Raw genomic sequence first — 21587 nt, forward strand, 5'->3', positions numbered from 1 at the left:
CATGCAAAACATGAATGGCCCTTTCAGCAGGAGCCTGAGAGGAGGGATGTTATTGAGCCCAGCAACCAAATTTACTTTATTTCGAGATCCCCAAACTCGCTTTTTTTTTAAGGCTTTCCGATTCAAAGGAGCCAGAATTGCTGCCTAGGTTGGCGGCAGTACAGGTACCTGCTCACCTAAGCATCCCCCTCTTTATTTTACGATCTCCTCCATCCACTCCATTCAAAAGTTTGAATGGATTGAGCAGGAGTGAGACAGGAAAGATAGGAAGGTGAGAAAAGGCGCGATATCAATACTGCGCTACCTTGATAAGAGGCAGGCACAGGCCAGCGCGGTGGCTCACGCCTATAACCCCAGCACTTTGGAAGGCCGAGGCGGGCGGATCACAAGGTCAAGAAATCGAGACCATCCTGGCCAACATGGTGAAATCCCGTCTCTACCAAAAAAATAGAAAAATTAGTTGGGCGTGGTGGGGTGCGCCTGTAATCCCAGCTACTCAGGAGGCTGAGGCAGGAGAATCCCTTGAACCCGGGAGGCAGAGGGTACAGTGAGCCAAGATCACGCCAGTGCACTCCAGCCTGGCGACAGAGCGAGACTTCCTCTTAGAACAAAACAAAAAGGCGGGTACAGGGGCTAGGTGGGTGGTGGCAGAAGGGCGTGGAACACGCCTCGTAGAGAGGAAACAGTGGGTGGGGCCACGTGCCGGTGCCGGAGTTCGCAATTCAAGCGCTCAGAGTGCTCCCTGAAGTCCCAGCTGCAAGCCAGGCGCGCTCAGCCGGCGAGTGGCTGGGTTCCGGAGCACTGCCCCTCGCGCAGCCCGAGAGCGCGTGGCAAAAAGGCGCATCTGCATCCATGCCCCAGCCGGGGGAGCTGGAGGCGCTCACAGCCCACCGCAAGTGATGCAAGGCTGAGCGCGTGGCGGCCCCTGTTGTGCCCCGCTGAGCCAAGCGCCGAAGGACAGCAGCGCGCAACATCTCTGCTCGCCGCGCGCGGGGCGGGGCGCGGCTAGGGGGCGGGGGGCCTGGCCGCCCGCGGGGAGCTGAGGACGAGCAGGCGCGCTGCGGACCCGAGGGAGGACACGGTCAAAGCATTGCTATCAACTGTGAAACCGGAGAGCCCTCTAAGCCAACAAGCTAACTCTGAAGCCTCCCTTACACCCCCGAACCACCGAAGGCGGCGATACCTGATTCAGCGCACAAACACGGGGCGTTCTGTCCCGGATACAATTACGCGGCAGAGACCCTCTCAAACTCGCGCGGGGCAGCTAAGAGAGGAGGTGAGCGGAGGGACCACGCCGTTCCAGCGGGCGGACGGGGGGCGGGCTGGGAGGAGGAGAGGGGCGTTGTTTGCTCCCTGAGGTGAGTGCCGGGCGAATGGCTGCGATCCAGGGGCGGGGGGTAGGAATCAGAGAGCGCAGATGGGGTTGGGCTGAGGAAGTTAGGAGTGGATAGTGGGGGCTGGCGGGGTAGGGAGAAAGGCCAGAGGTTGAGGGAGTGTGAGGAGATCTTTTTAGGCTGGCCGCTGATAGCGCCTGAAATCCTGTTTCTCCCATATGGCATCCGTTCGAGGGTCCTCTCACGTTTGTGCGCTCTAGGCAGAGGGAGGGCAAAAGAGGGAGGCGATTCGGCAGAGGACCTTGTACTTGACCCCTGAGGGGATGGGCACCGCGGAGTCCCGAGGCTGGAGTCAGCTGCCAGGGCAGGGATAGAGATGGGGGACCAGGAGGTACTTCGGGACCTCTCACCTCTCCAACTCCCCTTTACTCCGTCTTCCTCCTCTGGAGGAATGGCAGCGGGAGGTGTTGGGGGTGGGGAGTGTCTCGGGGCTGTACACGCTTGCTGAGACCTTTCAGGGCCCGCCGTTTCCGCGTGCCCGAGCGACCCCCAACAATGGATAGTGTACGGGGGTGACAGGGTTTCACGGGTCCCCGCGCCCATCTGGGAATGGTACGAGGTGCCCTTGCATTAGAGGAGCCTGTGCGTGCCCCCTGGATTAGAGAAGAGGTGAGCGCCTGCGGGCGGGGAGAGAAGGACGCTCTGCTGGCAGAAAGAAGGGCGCCTTCCCCGGACTGGAGGAGCGGCGAGGGGGCCTGGGAGGTGTGTTTTGGATTTGAAGGAGGCAAACCGAATCGCAGAGTGCAAGTAGATGCAGTGATTCGGGGCAAAGGGACAATCCGAGGAGGCGGGCATGGTACCCATTCTGTATATGCAAACTCACTGGTTTAATTGAACTCACTGTTTAATTGCGGGTTTATAAAATTGAGTACCGCTGATGTGCCATAGTGCAGCATTTCCTTAGAGAAGGAATAGCCTTTGTACCTGTACCGCGAGTTCCCATCCCCTTTCAGCATCCAGGCGGGGAGGGGAGGAGAGAAGGTAGAGAACTTCTGAGAGAGTCCTGAGAACTAACGCGAAGGGCGGGATTGCGCTAACTAGGCGTTCTCAGCAGCGAATGTCGCCAAGGGAAGGGGTGGGTGGCGGTATCAAACCAGGCGTGCTCCGGAGAATCACCTTTATTAAGAGCCAGTGTTAGCAATGACCATACAGTCTTTTGTTTCTGGTGGGTCCCATTGGTAAAAATCAGAAAAAAACCACACTACTCTAAAAATCTTCAGCCCCCTCCGGCTGTCACCTTGTACTACCAGTTTTTCAGGATCAATGACGTGAATGTTAGGCAGTTTGGCTAGATGCCAAGTTGTTGTTGTTACTATTTCTGATAATTTCATGTTGAAAAACATCTATATTCACTCGGAATTTGTGTGCTTCTGACGTATCCTTAGAAAAAAATGATCATTTGAAGGAAGGATAGAAAGTGGCTTTTACTCTTTTCTTGTTTTTAAACTTTTATTTTAGGGCTTGGGCTACATGTGACGGGTTGTTACGTAGGTAAATACATGTCACGGGGGTTTGTTGTACATATTATTTCATCACCCAGTTGTTAAACCCAGTACCCAATAGTTATCTTTAATGGATATTTTAATAGTGTTAAGAGTAACCACACTTCGACCCCAGGAGATTTTAAAATTAACGAGTCATGCACCTCAGTATTACATGACAAAGGAGACCAGAACTTCGTGTTGATTGAATTAAATTTTGGTCAGCTTAGTTTTCTCCTATAAAAACTCTCTCTTGGTGGTTTGAGGTTTTGCTTTAGGAATGTGTCTCTGTTCAGCAACTATTCTAGATAAGCCAAAGAAAAACACTCTAGTATTGTATGAATTTCCTGCCACCTACAAGGTTAAGTTGACATCTAGTGTTGTGTGACTTAATATTATACGAATCTTTGAAAACTACAATAAAGCATAGTTCCCTGATATTTAGTAAAAGCTTGATACTCTATTAGGAGGTTGGGCATACCTGAGCAGAAACTATACCTCTATTTCCAGATAATAGTACTATAGAATTCAAACTTTTTAAATCTAAGATTTCCAGAGGATTATGCTTGTTGTATTTAAATTTGGTACGCATCTTAGAATAAATAAACCAATGCAGTAAATAAAGATGCTTATAACAATTTTTTTGGGATAAAACCTACTTTTCGTTTAGAGATTTTGACAGTTAACATTTCTCAATAATTTAATTTAAATTAAAACATTTTATTGCACCTTATGAACAACTGTCAGCTTTATTACCTTTTAAATATTGCTAAAAATCCCACCTTCATTTCTCAAATGGTTTTTAAAATCATGTTCCTGTTTATCAAATAATATTAATTTGTTGCTTTTTAATTCATATTACATTTTCCAACATACACCTGGGAATTTCTAAGATATACTTAGAGAGTGAGAACTTTTGATTATTTATACAAGATATAATGTCTTATTTATTTGACTTCACCTGCATTGGTACTTATTTACATAAGAACATTTTCTAGGTAGATGACTTCACACCGTTAATTACTGAAACTTAAAAAAAAAATGAGACATTATAACATACAAACAATTTCTAAATCTTACTGTCTTCCTTGTTCCCTTGGAGGATATTGGATATAAGTTATTCTTTCTTACTGGGCTGTCTTTATGAATTCATAAAGAATTGAATAGTGCTATTCGCTGAGGTGTATAGAGCTGTTTTTGTTTATAGTAAATGGTCTCAGCCTGCTGGGTTGAAATACTAGAATGGAGACAGAAGTACCATTCTTCTTTTTATGTTTTTTTCTGGGTTCTCTTTCTGTTATCAGCTATCACTTTCTGCTGCTGTCAGACTGTGAGCGGACCCTGCTGCTATATTATCTGTTGTCTTTCTTTCCATTAAATGGTGTGGGCTCTTACTTGAGTATAAAGCCTGTAGAATTTGTGACAGATAGTTTATTTTCACATGCTTTATTTGCAGTCTGGACTGAGAGCTGAAATGTTTAGGTTTCCAGAAGGGTAGCCTCTATATAAAAGGTTTTAATGTACTTTTTATAGAAAAATTTGTGTATGAGATCTTTAGGAGGGTGTCTTAATTTCAGACAGTTCAGTCTTCTGGAAAATCTTAGTGTTTCTGAGAAACTGAAGCAGCTCTTTAAAAAAGTTTACTTTTTTTTTGTTTGAGAAGGTGTTTTGGTCTTGTTGCCCAGGCTGAAGTGCAGTGGCATGATCTCAGCTCACTGCAACCTCCGCCTCCTGAGTTCAAGCGATTCTCCTGCCTCAGCCTCCCGAGTAGCTGGGACTACAGGTGTGTGCCACCAAGCCCAGCTAATTTTTGTATTTTTTTTTTTTAACTAGAGACAGGGTTTCACCATGTTGACCAGAATGGTCTCGATCTCTTTACTTTGTGATCCGCCCACCTTGGCCTCCCAAAGTGCTGGGATTACAGGCATGAGCGAGCCACTGTGCCCGGCCCAAAAGTTTGCTTTTTAATGATAGGCCCAGATTGTCTTTATTTAGGAATAATATACTAGGATATTTTACATACTACATTCTGCCACTGAAACTTACTAACCATAATGTAGTGTAGTTAACATTTTACCACCCTGGAAGTCTGGAATAAGAAGTATGATTTGAGAATCTTGCTAACCATACTTGAGAGTAGGTGAACTATTTAAATATTTTGCATACCTACTTATGGAGAAAGTACATAATCATAATAAATTTGATTAAAATGGCTTAATTTAATTTGGTCTTGAAAACAGTGGTAATCATATCTCTTTAATCTGAAGCATTTCATAAACATTCATTCTTTTATTCAACAAATATTTGTTAAAAGCATACCTTGTGCCAGGCACTGTGCTCTGGGGATGTGCATACAATTAAGGCCCTGGGAGGACTTTAGGATTAAAAGGGGGAGATAAAGAGGAAACAGGCCATTTTCTTTTATTATTATTATTATTATTCTTTAAGTTCTGGGGTACATGTGCAGAACGTGCAGATTTGTTACATAGGTATACACGTGCCATGGTGGTTTTCTGCATCCATCACCCCGTTATCTACATTAGGTGTATTTCTCCTAATGCTACCTCTCTCCTGTCCCCACATCCCTCTCCTATACCCCCACTGCCCTACAGGGCCTGGTATGTGATGTTCCCCTCCCTGTGCCCATTGAAAACAGGCTATTTTCAACACGTACAATATAGTGCTGGCTGTTCTGTAAGTGCCGTGATCGAGATATACACACCATACCCTGAACAGAGATTTCGAAGTGGTCAATTCTGTGTGGGGGCAGGAGATTCAAGGGTTTCTTAGAGGGTGACATCAAAGACGAATCACTGGAGGCAGGAGCAAGATCATGGAGGGCTGTTTGCCATCCTCAGGAGAATGGACTATTTTCAGGTCAAGGTTGTTTTAAACAAAGGTGTGATGTGATAAGAAAACAGCTCTTATGGCAATCTAGAAGGATGGATCTGAGGAACATGAGATATGAATGGTAGTTTAGAAGGTATTGGGGTGACCTTGGTAAGAGAGGTTGAGGTCCTTGTACCAAAGTGTTGGCAGTGGGATGAGAGAAAGCGTTTGGTTACAATGATATTCAGGTGGTAGAATCTCTAAGATTTGGTGACTGCTTTGGTGGAGGATTGGGAGTGGGTGATATAGGAAGATGGGATAAAACTTAAAAGGACATCCAGATTTGAGAGCAAGAGTGATAGAGTTCAGTTTTAGACATGTAGAACATGAAGTGCTTATAGAAAATCCAATTGGAGATGTGTGTCCAATGAACCATTGCATATAAGTTTTGGGTGGAGAGGTCCTGGGCTAGGTAGGTAGGTAGATAAATGGATAGACACACAGAAACATTAGCAGTTTTCAGTGTATAGGTCATTATAAACAGTGAAAGTTGATATGTTTTCCAGGGTAAGTACCAAAAGCTAATGGGGAAACAGAGGCCTGGGGAGATCCTAAAACCTGAGAGTTGAATAGAGAAATATAGGAAGCAATAAAGAAGAATGAGAAGGTACAGAACAAGAGAGGCAAGAGGAAAATTAGGGGAGTGTAACTTTTAAAAGTAGCTGAAAAATGAGAAAAGTTCAGAAAGTGAGAAGGTCAGGTTTTAAAATGAGGGGTATTAGACTGTCTTGTTCCCCTCACCCCACCCTTGAAAAGCTCTGTGACCTTGAGCTCACAATTTAGTTTTGTTTCCTCATTTACCAGATGGGGAGAGAGGCAACTACTTTATAGGGCTACTGTGAGGATCAGATGAGATAAAGTCTGTCATGCACAATGCCTGAAAGGTTACTAGTCTGTGTTTAACAAATGCTAGCTGTCTTACGGAAACCAGGACTTGGATTTGTGATTAGAAGGTGCCTAGTCATTTTTGCTTTCACAAGTACTCGCTCTCAGAATTCACGGAGAGTGATTGAAAATACATTTTTAAGATGAAAACTTGATCATACTTTTAACTTTTTGGGTTAGAAGCCAATAGAATAGCAGCCATTGAAAATTTTGTAGGGAGCAGAGGGAGCTAACTGAACAAAGTCCTTGAAGAGAGAGTGGAAATTGCCTCAAGAGCTTTGCAGAGATGTTGGGTTTCTCAGGACAAGCCATGGTTCCACCAGTCTGGAGGGTCTTGTGGCATATACATTGTTTAAAAAGTACCTAGTAATTAAACCTACACGTTTCTAATGTCTTATTTAAAGTACTCTTAGTATTTTAAGTGTGTTCTATTTCCTTAGGTATTATATATAAGGATGTTGATTATTCATTTTAGTAGTAGCTGAAAAGAAACTCAGAAAACAATACAGATGATTTCAAAACGTAACAAAGTATAATTTAATATTTGACGATTCCAAATGTACTTCGATATCTCATAGGGCCTTAAAAATCAACACGTGAGAAATAATTATTAGCCTGTGTAATAACAAAAGGACTGATTTGTAGAAGTTGGTTTGATTTTTTTTTTTTTTTCAAATTTAGACTGCCATGGTAATATTTAAATATACCTACTTTTTCCCTAGGATTTTCTCTGTTTGAAGGAAGTGATGGTTTATGTTAGAGATAAACATTTTAAATTAGAATTTTATTTTCATATGTATGTGAATGTTTTTCGTCTGTAATTAATGCGTAATTTGAGAAAATGTTTACATCTGTGCACTGGTTTGGGAATCAACCAACAATTGAACATAGTACATATTGTTTACTAATTGGTTATAAGGCATATTGGTTATTAATTGGTTATAAATGATGTTTATTGTTTTTTTTAAAGTTCAGATTAATGTATCTATTATAGGATATTCTGTTATTCACCACTTGTCATTTGTTTCTATAGCATTTAGTAGAGTACATAGCTTTTAGGACTCCCAATAAATATTTGCTGAATAAAATGAAATTAGATGTTCCATGTTTTTAAGATAAAATGAATTTTATATGTGTAGGTTTATTATTTGATTATATTCTTTACCTGAAAATAACTAACCACAGTCTTGGTTATCAGCACTTCTCTATTTTCCAGTTGAGTTTCAGTGCTTTTTTTTTCCCCCACTGTGCTTAGTCCTTCATGTTTATGGTCCTGTTATTTGTAAAGCATAGTAATCCGTGCAGGTGATTTTCAGTTTAGACTTTCTTCTAGTTCCATGTTGTATATTCATCAACTCAGTTTTAGACTGTGTATTGTCATGCTCAGCACTCCCTTACAGAGATAACAGATGCCAAGTTGAAATTGACGTATACAGAATAGCATTTAGGAGTGCATAGCTAAAATAAAATTGTACCTTTCGTTTATGAATGGCAGGGCCTCTGGGACAGTGTAGGTCAGTTCATATTCTCTGGCTGAACATTTATGTAAATATTAAAGCATTTCGATTAGATGGAAAGATGTATAGTAGGAACATTTCAGAGATACTCTTTGCTTGTAGTCTTGTACTATTTATCTAAGTTGTTAATTTGGAATAATCACTATATTGATTTTATTTTGAAGGTACAATCTATTTCCATTGACTTGATGTAAATAAGAGAAATGCATCTGCAAAGATTCCAGTTCATTAAAGAAATTTACATTCATAACTGATTTGGTAAATATTTGCTTGATTTGGAAATATTAGGTAACAAAATATTAGCGAAATCATTTTGTACTTTTTAATTGTTTTGAAGAAATTTAATACTTGAAATGTTTCAAGACACCATGTCATGACTTTTTAGTTATTACATTAACTATAGCTTATTTTAATAAGTAAAAACTAGCGGGCTAATTTTCTTCCAAGTGAAACATTAAGTTTAAATAATGCGCACATGAATTTACAAAGTAGGCTCAAGTGTGCAAACATGTTATATATTCTGTAATAGGTTCCTGAAAAACTGTATAAAAGCCCAACTTTTATAAATTTAATCATGTTTATAGAATTTAAGAAAATAGGGCAAACATTTAATACTTTTTAAATATTAAGTGATAGGCATACAGATGTTTATGTTGATCTTTATATTTTTCTGTATGTTAGAAATAGTTTACAGAAAAAAATTTGTGGATAGTGACATTAAGGCACATTATATTATAAATATACACAGGGACTTTGCTATTTAAAGCAATATCAACATCTGATTTATCATAGAAAAAATTCTATCCTGATTTATTAATACCTGTTTTGCAAATTCAGATTTTTCTAATGGCCTTAAGCAGACACACACACACACACACACACACACAATAACAACAACAACAAACTTGGGCACACTTCTGTAACATAGTTGAATATAGTGTTATCTGCTGAAAGTTTTTAAACTTCTACACTTAAGTCTTAATCTGATTCTACCTCATCCTCATAATATCCATTATTCAGAGGAGAGACATCAACAAGAAGAATTAAATTTTAATTTATTATTAGTTTTTTACTAGCAAAGGAATGAGTGATTTAGTGGTGGTGTCTTCCTGCTTTGAGAGAGCTGCTCTAAGACTAGGCAGTTAGTGCTGGGCAGCAGGCCCTTCTTGTGGGTTCTCTTTATGAAGAAGGTCCTTGTGTTTTACATAGATTTTGCATTTGTGCAGCTCTCCCTATTGAGTTGTTCTCACCAAGCCAATCTGGGGAGCTTTGCTTAGGGGAAAACTAGTCAAACAGGTTTGCCAGTCTATGCAAAAGCAGGAAAAAACAGTTAAGTGTATTGATAAGAGTTCAGGATAAAACTGTTTTTAGGAATATTAATGCTAATCACTGACTTTGTTTTCTACTGGTTTTGAAAATACTTCGAAACATTTGTGCGAATATGTCTTAATGGCGATAAACCTACGAGTCAGAGAAACTGGAAGGAGAAGTAAGTTAGATAGAGGGGATAAGGACAAGATGAGAAGAAGGAAGGAGAAACAGTGGAGGGAAAAAAACTCAGGAAGAAAGGAATAGTGTTTCAGTATCATATCTGGGCTTTATGTAAACTGGGTGTGTTATAGCAGGAAACCATGGTATTGATTTAAGAATGAATTTAATTAAAACAAACAAAAAACTCACATGCCTGTGGTCTTCTACATCCAAAATAGGGAACACCTTGCCAAGGCAGGGCTGAAGTTTACTAGGAGTATTGGTGGGAAAGTGTTATAGTTAACCATCTCTGACATTTATTTTCACATGGGGATCCAAAATCTTTAACCTGGCTTTCAAGGCTCTTTATTGTCTAGCTGCATTCTGATCAGCCTTATTTATTTTCTCCTACTCAATAGGATTCTATTCTGTTTACCCAATGGGGCATTCCTTTCAGGATATCCCTCCATATGAGATGTCCTGTCTTTTTTTCCCTCTGCACTTCCAAATTCTCACCCAAGGTTTGGACATTCGAGTCCCACCTCAGACTGTGGCTTTCCAGTCTCTGTCTTTTCTGTGACTTTGATTTGTATATATATTGATGTTAAGAATTAGGTTTCATTCTCTCTTTAAGGAGAGTATGAACTCTTGGAGCGTGGAGACTCTTGTCTCCTCATACTCCTTGGACAAACACTACTGATCAGAGATAAGATATTTGAACATGATTGAATGGCATCTTTAGTTTGTTCACAAGGCGATAAGGGTAAGTTTCCTAATTTTTATACATATTTCTATTTTTTTATCTGTTGTTTTTTCCAGAACTTCATCATTCAAACTTGAAACATTCCCCATTTTTTTTTAACGTGGTATTCTGCATAGGAACAACATATCCTATAGGGATTGTTACATTACTCAGTCACAATAGAAAAAAAAGTTTGATATATAGAAAGATTATATTACAGATCCATGGAACTCTACTATAAAATTATAATGGTTTAGTAAGTTTTTCTTTTAAATTTACCTGGGGCTTCTAATAGATGGATGTGCATTCACAACTAATACTAGGTAATGCTAATAAAATAATCAAGTGATAACTGCATTTAGTTTTTATTTTGTATTTACATTTCAGTATAAGTATGCTTGATGTCATGAAACCACAGTTAGAGAAAAGAATGATTATATCCATGAGGAAGATAACTTAGGAAGTGTTCTAATTGTCCAGTTCCCCACTTCCCCGTAGACCTTTTATACCAATTAAATTAAAGCACCAGCCCAGACAGAATATATTTTTTTTCATTCTTTGTGCCTATTTCCTCCTTTGATAATCACAGAATTCTTCTGGCCAAAATATTTCCCTTTTCGTCTCCCTCTGAGCAGAGCAATAGGAGTAAGAATACATTTTAAACCAGGTGAAGTGGTGCAGGTTGGTGGTCCCAGCTACTCTGGAGGCTGAGATGGGAGAATTGTTTGAAGCCAGGAGTTGAGTCTCAGGCTATAGTGTGCTGTGGAGATCATGCCTGTGAATAGCTGCTGCACTCTAGCCTGGGCAACATAGGGAGACCTTGTCTCTTAAAAAAAAAAAAAAAGAATATATTTTAAGACAATTCCTCAGCGAAAGGAAGAGAAGAGATAAGTTAGATAAGATTATTAATCAGAAGCAATGTTTGTCTGTTTAATTTGCCAGTTTTAAATAATTATTGAAGGCATTTGAGAGGTCTTTATATTCCTTTAGTCAGATGCTGTCTGAAGATATGCTTTGGAATATACTTTGTCTTTAAACTTCTAAACTATATGCAATATACAGAAATAAGGCCCTCTGGCTATCCTCTCTCCTTAATTTTTTTCTCTCCCTTCAGCTTTTCTGAAGATAATTTTCCTGCTTCTTCTAGGGAATTCAGAAGAGGGGTCCTAGTGAGTGGTTTACAAATTTGTGTGGGCAAGGGATGGACAGAGTGGAGATGGGGTAGGCGCCTGCCCATCACTAGGATTTGATTGTTTGTCCAGCCTCTATGTGAGCTCTGCATGCCTTATGCTTTCTGACCATTATTTTTGCCAGCAAAAATGAGGTAGCTTATTTTAATATTACCTAAATGCAGTTCTGTTCCTATTCTACCCCTATTATTCCATCCAAAAGGAGATTGAAAGGAAGACATTTTGAACCAGACATGTTGATTTCTTGGTGGACTGTACAGTATCTGTAACATTTAGAATTAATTAATTAATTCATTCAATAAGCAACCTAGTATATGCTAGAACTCTTCTACCTTAGAGCCAAGATGTATCGTATTTTTTATAGTCTAAATATTTAAGGGTTTTATAAAGTTTAATAAAGTCATGACCAAAGCTTTACAAAGACTGCTGTTTTGATTCATGTATCATAGAATTCAATAAAAAGTCAAACTATTATCTCACATATGGCAGTAACAACTTTGGAGAGTGTTTATATGGTACACACAAAGGATGCTGGATTAGGACCCAGGAAACCTTAATGCTAGCTCTGACTCTGCCAGTGAGTAACTGAACTAGCTGTGTGATTCCAGGCAACCATCCCATGGATGGAGACTTGGCCACTTTCTCTACAAATGAGGGATTTGAAGTCACCTATCTTTAGCTTGTACAGTGTGACTAATCTATTTTAATTTTAATTTAATTTAATTTTATTTTATTTTTGAGACAGAGTCTCACTTTGTCGCCAGGCGTCAGGCTGGAGTGCAATGGTGCGATCTCGGCTCACTGCAACCTCTGCCTCCTGGGTTTAAGCGTTTCTCCCATCTCAGCCTCCAGGTAGCTGGGACTACAGGTGCACGCCACCATGCCCAGCTGATTTTTTTTTTTTTTTGGTATTTTTAGTAGAGACAGGGTTTCACCATGTTGGCTAGGATGGTCTCAATCTCTTGACCTCGTGATCCGCCCACTCGGCCTCCCAAAGACTAATTTATCTTTTAATGAAAATATATGTTTTTAAAAATTTTTGTATCATTTTGGCACAAATATTAAGTGTCAATGTTTAAGTGTATTTATCTTATTTTTATAAGACAATGGCAATGATATACAAAAGACTTTCTTTGGACATGCCTCATTGTGGTGAATATCTGTTATAATCCTTAGATACTTAGAACACACGAAACTGTACATTTTAACCTGTTAGTAAAGGAATATCAAAGAAATTTATTCTTTCTGCAAAAACTCCCCAAATTTTTCCAATTCTGGGGACTAAGACAACTTCTATTTTTAATCTAATACTCAACCTATCTAATACAACCTTCTCCTAGTGATGATGGTGGAATTCTATAAAACAATAGGGAAGTTTGTTGTTTGTGCACCTGTGAAGAATTTCAAGGAATGGAATAGGAAAAATACCTAGAATTTTGTTTCTTGTTCTGATTTGCTTTTTGGTTATACTTGGCAGTTTTGTCCTGAAACCATGTTTCAGACATTACATGAAAATGTATTTTGTGACTCTTAATAATGTTAAAAATACATTTAAACTAGTGATAGTGAAGAAAGAACACCTTAATTAGTTCGGAAACAATCCTATGATCTTTTGTAATTCTCTAACATTTCTGTAGCCTTAAGAATCTCTAGTAATGTATTGAAAAGCTGTTTCTCCCACGTGTGAATGTGTTTCATTGGAGGAGAAGATGAAAATTTGATCTGGATGTTCTCCAGATTCACTTGCAGTATTCTACTAATTAAAATCCCAATAAAAGATAATTATAAAGAATCCTAACAAAACATTTTAAAACACAAAGCATTGTTTTTGTATTTTTTTAAAGAAAATATATACTTGTCAGAATGTAAAGCCTCAGATAATCTCAGTTGTATGATTTATGAAACTTTTCTCACTTGCGTAAGGATGGGATCAGAATCAAAACATGGAATTTCCATGTTGTTTGCTGAAAGTTCATCACATGATGCAGATTCATGGAGATAACTGTATGAGGCTAGTCTTGGGGAACTGCAGAAATAGAAACCCACATCTTATTCTGTAGGATATATATCTACATATATCTGTACATACATATATAAAATATATATATACATATATAAAAATATATATACATATTTATTTTAAAACTATGTGATCGAGACAAAAGTGTTTTAATATGACTGCTTTCTTTATTAAAAAGGAAAATTGCATTTTTAAAAAAATTACAAACTTGTACTTACATTGTCTAAATTTGGTTTCTGTAACAGAAGCATCAGTGTTACCTGGCAATTTGTTAGAAATGGAAATTTTGGGGCCCATCCTAGATCTGTAAAATCAGAAGCCATGAAGGCAGGCCCCACAGTGTGTGTTGTGACAAGCCCTACAGGTTATTGTGATACATACTGATGTTTGAGACCCTCTTATCTATGATATCAAATATCTCGTCAATTCACATTTTTCTCGGATAATGAAAAATTCTGATCATCTTAAGGAAAAAAGAAAAATTCAGTTTATATTTTAAAATACTTTCCTGGTTAGTTTTATAGCCTAAACTCATGATATCTGATTTTCTTACTAATTGGTTATTGAGGCATCAGCAAATATTGTTAATTCAGATAAACCCACGCATTTCTCAATTTCTTAAAGAAAACAGAGTTGAATTAGTTTTTTTTTTTAATATATATATTTTGCTGTGACATCGTTTAAGTGTAGTCTAGATTTTCTTGATTTTTATTATAGGAAATGAGGGGGAGGAGAATTTAAAAAGCAAAAAACTGTTAGTCCTAGGCCTCATCCTCAGAAATTCTGCTTTGGTTGAACTACATTGTAGATGGCAAGTTTTCAGGCATCTCTATTTTTCCAAAGCTTCCCAGGTGATTATTATGTGCAACCAGAGTGGGACTATAGCCATGTGTTCAAAGATTGGCCCACCTACCACATATTGGTCCATTAAGAAAATTGCACATTAGATCTATTAGGTTATTTTATTTTTTTAAACAAATTGTCCTTTAGCGTATGGTTCATTAAAAAATAATTTCTTTTCCAATAGGTTATGGGTATTGTTGATTTGCTTAATCACGTCATTGATCATTTTATTACTCTTTATTCTACCTCTTGGTTTTACTGTAAATCCTTGCTCATTCAATGTGCACTCCAAGCACTAGTGGCATCCCCTATTACTAGAGAGCTTGTTTCAGAAATAAGTAATATGGGACCCCATCCTAGATCTACCAAACCACAATTTATATTTTAATAGTATTCCTATAAAGTGTGTCTTCAGATTAATGATTCTCTATAACTTAAAATTTTAAATCAAAGTAAATTCTATTTCTTTTCCTTTCGTTTCTTAGAATTGATTGGTCTTAACTACTTTTTATGAACCAAATATATCAATCTCATTAAACCTATTCTTAAACCCAGTTTTTTTTTTTCCAGTAAGTTTTAGAATAGTAAGGGATATTCCAAGTTACATAATTTCATTGCCCTACCTGACAGGTGAAGAAAATTAGGAACATAAATTAAATGACTTGGGCCTATGACAAAGACTAGTGATTTGAGGATCCATAGATTCATGCTGCAATCATGTTGTTTCTCTTGTCATTATACGTCACTTAAAGTGATATTAGCTTTATAATTTAAACCACTTAAAATGTGAGCTAACTGAAAAGATAGTCTTAAGGTACCAAGTATCATAGATGTCCAAAAAAACTCAACATTTTAAATATGCATTAACCATTATTTTAATTACCTATCTTGATAATACTTTACTAACACATTACTTCAAATTAGCTTAGAATTTGTTTATTAACTAATAATGGGGAAGTTGACTATTAAACAGAATGTAAATGAAATAAACTGCCATGTTTCCTTACTACTGATTAGGTATTAAAACTATTCATGTGCTCTTGAGAGACTGCTGATACTTTGTATACAGAAATTTAAAAAGTTGTTTGGAATTGTTTATTCTGAGTTCCTGGGAATCTGGGGCTATGTGCATTATGCTTTTCTAAATTCCTGGGATAATTGATGAGCTTCAGTTCAGGTCTTGATAGTTGGGATCCATATTACCTTCATTGTATTACCTGTATTTCTCTTATTGCATGTAAGTTGCCAGTGCTAGATCCTTATCTGTCAATCCACTGGGAGAATTGCATAAATATTTCCAGCTGCTTTCTAAAAATTCAGAGTCTCGGGTTTCTCCCTACACTCCGTAACAGCTTATTTGCTGAGGTGACTTTGGAACCTGCATTTTTATTTAAGTACCTGAGGTGATTCTTCTGGATGCTGGAATTTGAAAACAACTTCATTAGATGATTATATGTTTGTGTTTTATATAGTTAAATTTAATCACTATCATCAAGCATTAATGAAAACAACTTCATTAGGTGATTATATGTTTGTGTTTTACATAGTTAAATTTAATCACTATCATCAAGCATTAATGGGACACATACTATGTATAAGTACTGAGTGCGGTCTGTAGATATTCGTATTATCTTATTTTTCTTTTTATCTTAGTAACTTATTTTTCTTTATTATCTTATTTTTCTTTTCTCTCTGTATTTTTGTTTTTAGCTTACCTTCCTGTTTAATGTTTGCAGAGAAACTCCCCAGGTGGGCCTGAGCCAGCTATCACTGATAAGTAAATAGGGTTGAGTTTCTCATTACAGCTTCACCACCTGTACTGTAGATGTCTGAAAAGAGATAACTGCAGATACTTGTGTTGAAAAAGTGGTAAGTGCAGCTAGCTTGGAGTCATACAAAAGCAACAACAACTTTCTTTATAACCTTTCCTTCAAAAAGAGGTTCTTTTGTATTCCTCTTGGCGATGTCCCAGGTGCAAAATTGAATTTTTTGAGTGGTATTGCTAATAGTTTCTTCCTTTCAGTATTTCATGTGTGTAAAGAAAGGTCTGCCTCTGTAATACTTGTAGAGAGTTCTATTCATCTTATTTTTCATAAGATGACATAATAGTGTAAGGAATGTAATAGTAATACAATATTTTTCATCACGCTCTTTTAAATGATTTTGTTATCAGGCAAACCAATATTTTAAAAGCAAAAGTGATTGCATCAGAAATTTTTACCAAAAACTTCTGACAGGGAACTTTGGATTATTTCATTAAATGTATGAAATGAAATCAAATTCCTTCTTCCTTTGCATTCAGCCAGCATTTTTGGTTTTATTTCTGCAGTTAAGCTGTGTGCTTCTATGCAAATACGTTTCTTTAATTTTTCTAATGGAATGAAAAACATTAATTTAGTAATGTGGCAGATTTTGAAAATCTAGAGTTACCTATATTTATTTACTGCTGACAGCCAAACTGAGTTCTCTCAGTGTAAGGTTTTCACACAGATTGTGCTCTTAATTAAAGGTGCCACACTTTTTTTTTTTTTTTTTTTTTTTTTTTTTTTTTTTTTTTTTTTTTTTTTTTTTTTTTTTTTTTTTTTTTTTTTTTTTTTTTTTTTTTGCAGGTAGCAGTTTTAACCAACCACAGGTGGCTTCAATTTTCTGAATTATTTCTTCTCCTACCTCAAATCAATATGTTCCCATTCTACCTTGTGATTTTAGGGGATTCCTTGCTTTTACTAGTTTTATTGCTAATAGCTACCATAAATAACTTAAGAATACCAAGAATTGCCTACAGATGGAAGATACATGTTTAAAACCTGGGCTGTTTAACAACTAAGTAGATATAAAGCTGGGTTTTTCCCCAGTTTGTCCACAGCTACACTTTTTTTTAAGCTTTCTTTTCTTTCTGCCTTCACATGATGGGATACAAGTACATTAATTTACTAGATACTAGATCTTTGTCCAGTTTTTAACCTCTCAGTCTTATTACCTGTAAACTAGTGGCTGCTTTCTTGCCTTCATATGAATATGAAATGAGATTATGTTTATAAAGCAGGTAATATAAGGAAGGCATGCAGCAATTAAAAACAGCTGCTGCTTATTGACACTTGTGTGTTAAGTCAAAGAAATACAGTGACCAGCTTGTCCCCTTGTGCCCAAGACTTTCCCAGTTTTAGCATTGTAAGTCCCACATCCTGGAGCACTTCCCCCCAGTTCTAGGCAAACCAGGATTCTGAGTTCCCCTCTAGGGTTTCAGTGACTTAGAAAAGGTAGCTTATCTGATTCATACACAATAATTTGGGCATAAGCAGGCAGGGCTGGTGTTATGGTTACACAATCTGAGGACCGAAGTGTCTTCATTGTTACCCCTTTTCTGACATATAATTCTGTCGGTATAGTCCAGGATGTTAATCATTACCATGTCTCATTCCAGCTGGCAGGAAGTTGAAAAGTGAACCTCCAAGAGCATACATTAGAAAGGGCACATAGCACTTCTGCTTCCGTCTCACTCTCATTGAGTAAACTCATTTATATGACTAAAACCAGCTATTAGAGAGGTAGAGAAAAATTGTATTTCGTCTTTTTGGCTATGAGCCAAACTGAAGTAGAAGAGGGATTCCATTACTGGAAGAAAGAAAAAAGACCATAGCTGTCTCTCATGTCCCTATGGCATCTAAGTTCTAGTTTCTTTTCATAATTCTTGTTATTACTGAAGATAATGGCAATTCTCTTGGTCATTTGTAACACTAATGTGAAATGTGTAAGATGAAAGGCCCCAGATTCAAGGAGAAGCTGTAATGAAATCAGTACTTTTACTTGATACTTCCTTCCTCCACTTGTAGTATACATTACCCCAGAAATTTTCTCTGTAGTTGAGGTGTGTAAATAACATCAGTGTCTCAGGAAAAGGCTTTTTATTCATAATTTTGTTCAAAAATAAGGCAATTCATATAATTAGAAGGTTCATCTATTTAAAATTAAAGAAAAAAGTGGGGCTGGTAGTGGAGATGCATGTGGTCCGTCTGTATATTGTGGCTCAAAGTCACAATTGCAGTCATTTACTCAGTAAGTAAATATTAAGTGCTTGCTACATAGTTAGGCAATGAAAATAAAGCAATTACCAAATTTAACTAAAATCCCTACCTTTATGGAGCATAAGTCATACTAGGGAAAGGCAGAAAAATACATTTTTAAGATGAAATTTATATTTATTTAAAAGTATCTGTAATGATAATCAATATTTATTTTACTGAATTTATATTTATTATTTTGCCAGATGGCATTTTCCAAGGCGTATTTGTAGAAGGTGCTTTGAAGAGAGATGAAGTTTCTCTTACAATATTCTGTGTAGTACAAAGTTTGACCTCTGGTGGCAATTGATAGGTGTATTTGCTCACGTTATTGCAGTCTACAAAACAGTAAATGCCAGGGAAACTTAAAAGTACAGAAAACCTCAGTTGTTCAGATTACATAATCTGCTTTGGACTAAATCATCCCCTTTGATATTCTAAATGTGATTCACCATATACAGACATGATTTTATATTTTCCATAAGCCCTTATTTTGTTTTTCATTTAATGCAAAGATACTTTGATTAATTTTTGTTTAAAATAATGAATTGCTGAGCTGCTGGGATGATAGACTCTCAAATATTAGCTTCTTTCATGTAGTTTATGTGCTTGTCATTTTTTTCTCATGTGGTTCAATGGTTCATCCACATGAATGCTTTCCAGTTCAGAGTTATTAACAATGAGCAGCTCTTAACTTAGTGAAACTAGAGAAATGATTCTTTCAAGTGGTAGTCAAAGGTGATTCCCCACTTTTAAAAAAAAATAACAAGGGTGGAGGGTGGGAGGAGGGAGAGGATCAGGAAAAATAATTGAGTACTAGGCATAATACTTGGGTGATGAAATAATCTGTACAACAAACCCCCATGACACAAGTTTATCTGCTTAACAAACTTGCACTTGTACCCCTGAACTTAAAAATTAAAGAGAGTTAATGTATTCCAAAAAAAAAAAAAGTGACGTAATCAGGAGTCATGTACAATATTAAACTCTGGTATTTTAGCTTTAGCATCTTTGGGAAAATGAGAACTACGAGGGATTTATAAAAGTCTATTTTCATCTTTAAAATATTTGAATAGCATAATGGGGTGTTCCTGTATCAAATTTCAGCATATATGAACCATTGATACCTAGGCACAGGAGCATTATAACTAATCTGATTTGTTTTCTGGAGCTCTAAGGGTTTAAAACCCTTCCTTTGAGCCAGGCGTGGTGGCTCACACCTGTAATCTCAGCACTTTGGGAGGCCAAGGTGGGTGGATCACAAGGTCAGGAATTCGATATCAGCCTGGCCAACATGGTGACCCCCATATCTACTAAAAAAAAATACAAAAATTAGCCAGGCATTGTGGTGTGTGCCTGTAATCCCAGCTACTCAGGAGGCTGAGGCAGGAAAATTGCTTTAACCCAGGAGGCAGAGGTTGCAGTGAGCTCAGATTGTGCCATTGCATTCCAGCCTGGGTGACAGAGCAAAACTGTCTCAAAAAAAATAAAAATTAAAATTAAAAAAGAAACCCTTCCTTTGGCCTTGGAGAAATCACTTTTACAGATGAATGTTATGGATGTGCAACATTTAAGTAAAGTACCCCTCCAATATCCTGATATTCTTACTGTTTTCCCCAAATTAATTCACACTGAAATGTTAAAGGGTTTCCCTATGGCAAGTGGTAGACACACCTATTAAAATGCTTTTGGCTTTCTGTCTTGAAGGCAAACATGGAAATAATTTTTAATAGGAAGAAGAAAGGATAGACTGATATGCAGTTGTTTGTGTAGAGCCTTCGAATTTTTGTACATTCTTCAAATTTTGAATTTTCTTCAAGATTCTGGCAGTATATTACTCTACTGCCAAAACCTTGTAGTCAAGTAGTAGTAGTATTCCAGAAGCCAAGAGAGAATTTAGATGAATATAGAATCACTAGTGGCTAGTGTTAAAGGGAAGTCCAAACAGATAAGTGGAAATTGGGAAGCCTTAGTTCCCTTAACAATGAGAATTTCGTTAGAATTGTGGTAGATTCAAAGGCTGACGATAAACATCTGGGGAGTAAGTGAAGACCAGCAAATAGAAACTGATGTTTTAAGATGCTTAACTCCAAAGGGAGGATAAGAGTAAGGCTTCAGCTCCATGGATGTGCCAGCTGATAACTGTTATATGAATTATCTACTTTTGGTAGAAATCTTTGGAAATCCTGAAAAATATAAGAAAAGCAAAGAAAATTGCTCAAGATGACAACCTTAAACTTATCAGTTTGATATTTACTTTATTGTCATAATTACTTTATATATACCTATATGTATATGTCATATATGTAATTGTATTTCTAATCTTAGCGTTATTAGTATTTTTTGATATTAAAACTATCTTAAAACATAATTTTTGATGGTTCTATAATTTTCCATTGTTAAAAATATACTAAAATTAATCTACTGCTGGATTCATAGTGGTTTCTGGCTATTTGCTGTCAGCTGTGAATGCAGTGGACATTTTTGTACACACGTATTGGTATTTCTGTAATATTATAAAATAATATGCCAGTTGTATTTCAGAACATTTACACCAGTTTATATTTTCACCAACTTCTTAAGACTACACTATGCCTTTGCAAAAGTTGAGCATTATCACTAAAAATAACATCCTTGCTGGTTTTATAAGAGACAAGTCTAGTTTGTTCATTTGTTCAAATCATTCCACTGTACCTCTGTCAATGCCTCATACCACTTCTCAGAACTACTGTGTATTTATTCCCTTTTATATTCTTCATTCACATTTTCAATGGAGCTTCTGGAGAAAATGAATGGAAATGCTTGTGTTTAATCTGCCATTTTAAACTGGAAACCTCTGCCTGCTCCAGATGTTCTAAATATTCCAAAAATATTAGTGATTATGCAATCAAAAGTGTTTTCTTTGCTTTATGCTTAAAATTCTTTTTCTCTTTCCAGATAGTCCTTTAAAGCTAAACATTTTAAATGGCTTTATCTAAAAAAGTTTTAACATTATGTTCTTCAATTTACTTTAAGGAAAGTTTAAGGTGAAAAAATGTAATGATTTTATTTTCAAATATAGAGTAAATTTTTTTTTTTTTTTTTTTTTTTTTTTTTTT

At 37.1% G+C, this 21587-nt stretch overlaps 1 protein-coding gene across 1 annotated transcript in view; it reads left to right on the plus strand.

Moving 5' to 3' along the window:
- Window positions 1–758: 758 nt before the first annotated feature.
- The window catches only part of UGT8 (UDP glycosyltransferase 8), an 82257-nt gene continuing 61428 nt past the window's right edge, over window positions 759–21587 (plus strand). Inside the window, exon 1 of the mRNA XM_017510579.2 lies at window positions 759–1276. The gene's annotated coding sequence lies outside the window, so the exon portion shown is untranslated. The remainder of the gene's footprint in view (window positions 1277–21587) is intronic.

Source organism: Cebus imitator, unplaced genomic scaffold (genome assembly GCF_001604975.1).
Source record: "Cebus imitator isolate Cc_AM_T3 unplaced genomic scaffold, Cebus_imitator-1.0 Scaffold17, whole genome shotgun sequence".
Taxonomy (NCBI): domain Eukaryota; kingdom Metazoa; phylum Chordata; class Mammalia; order Primates; family Cebidae; genus Cebus; species Cebus imitator.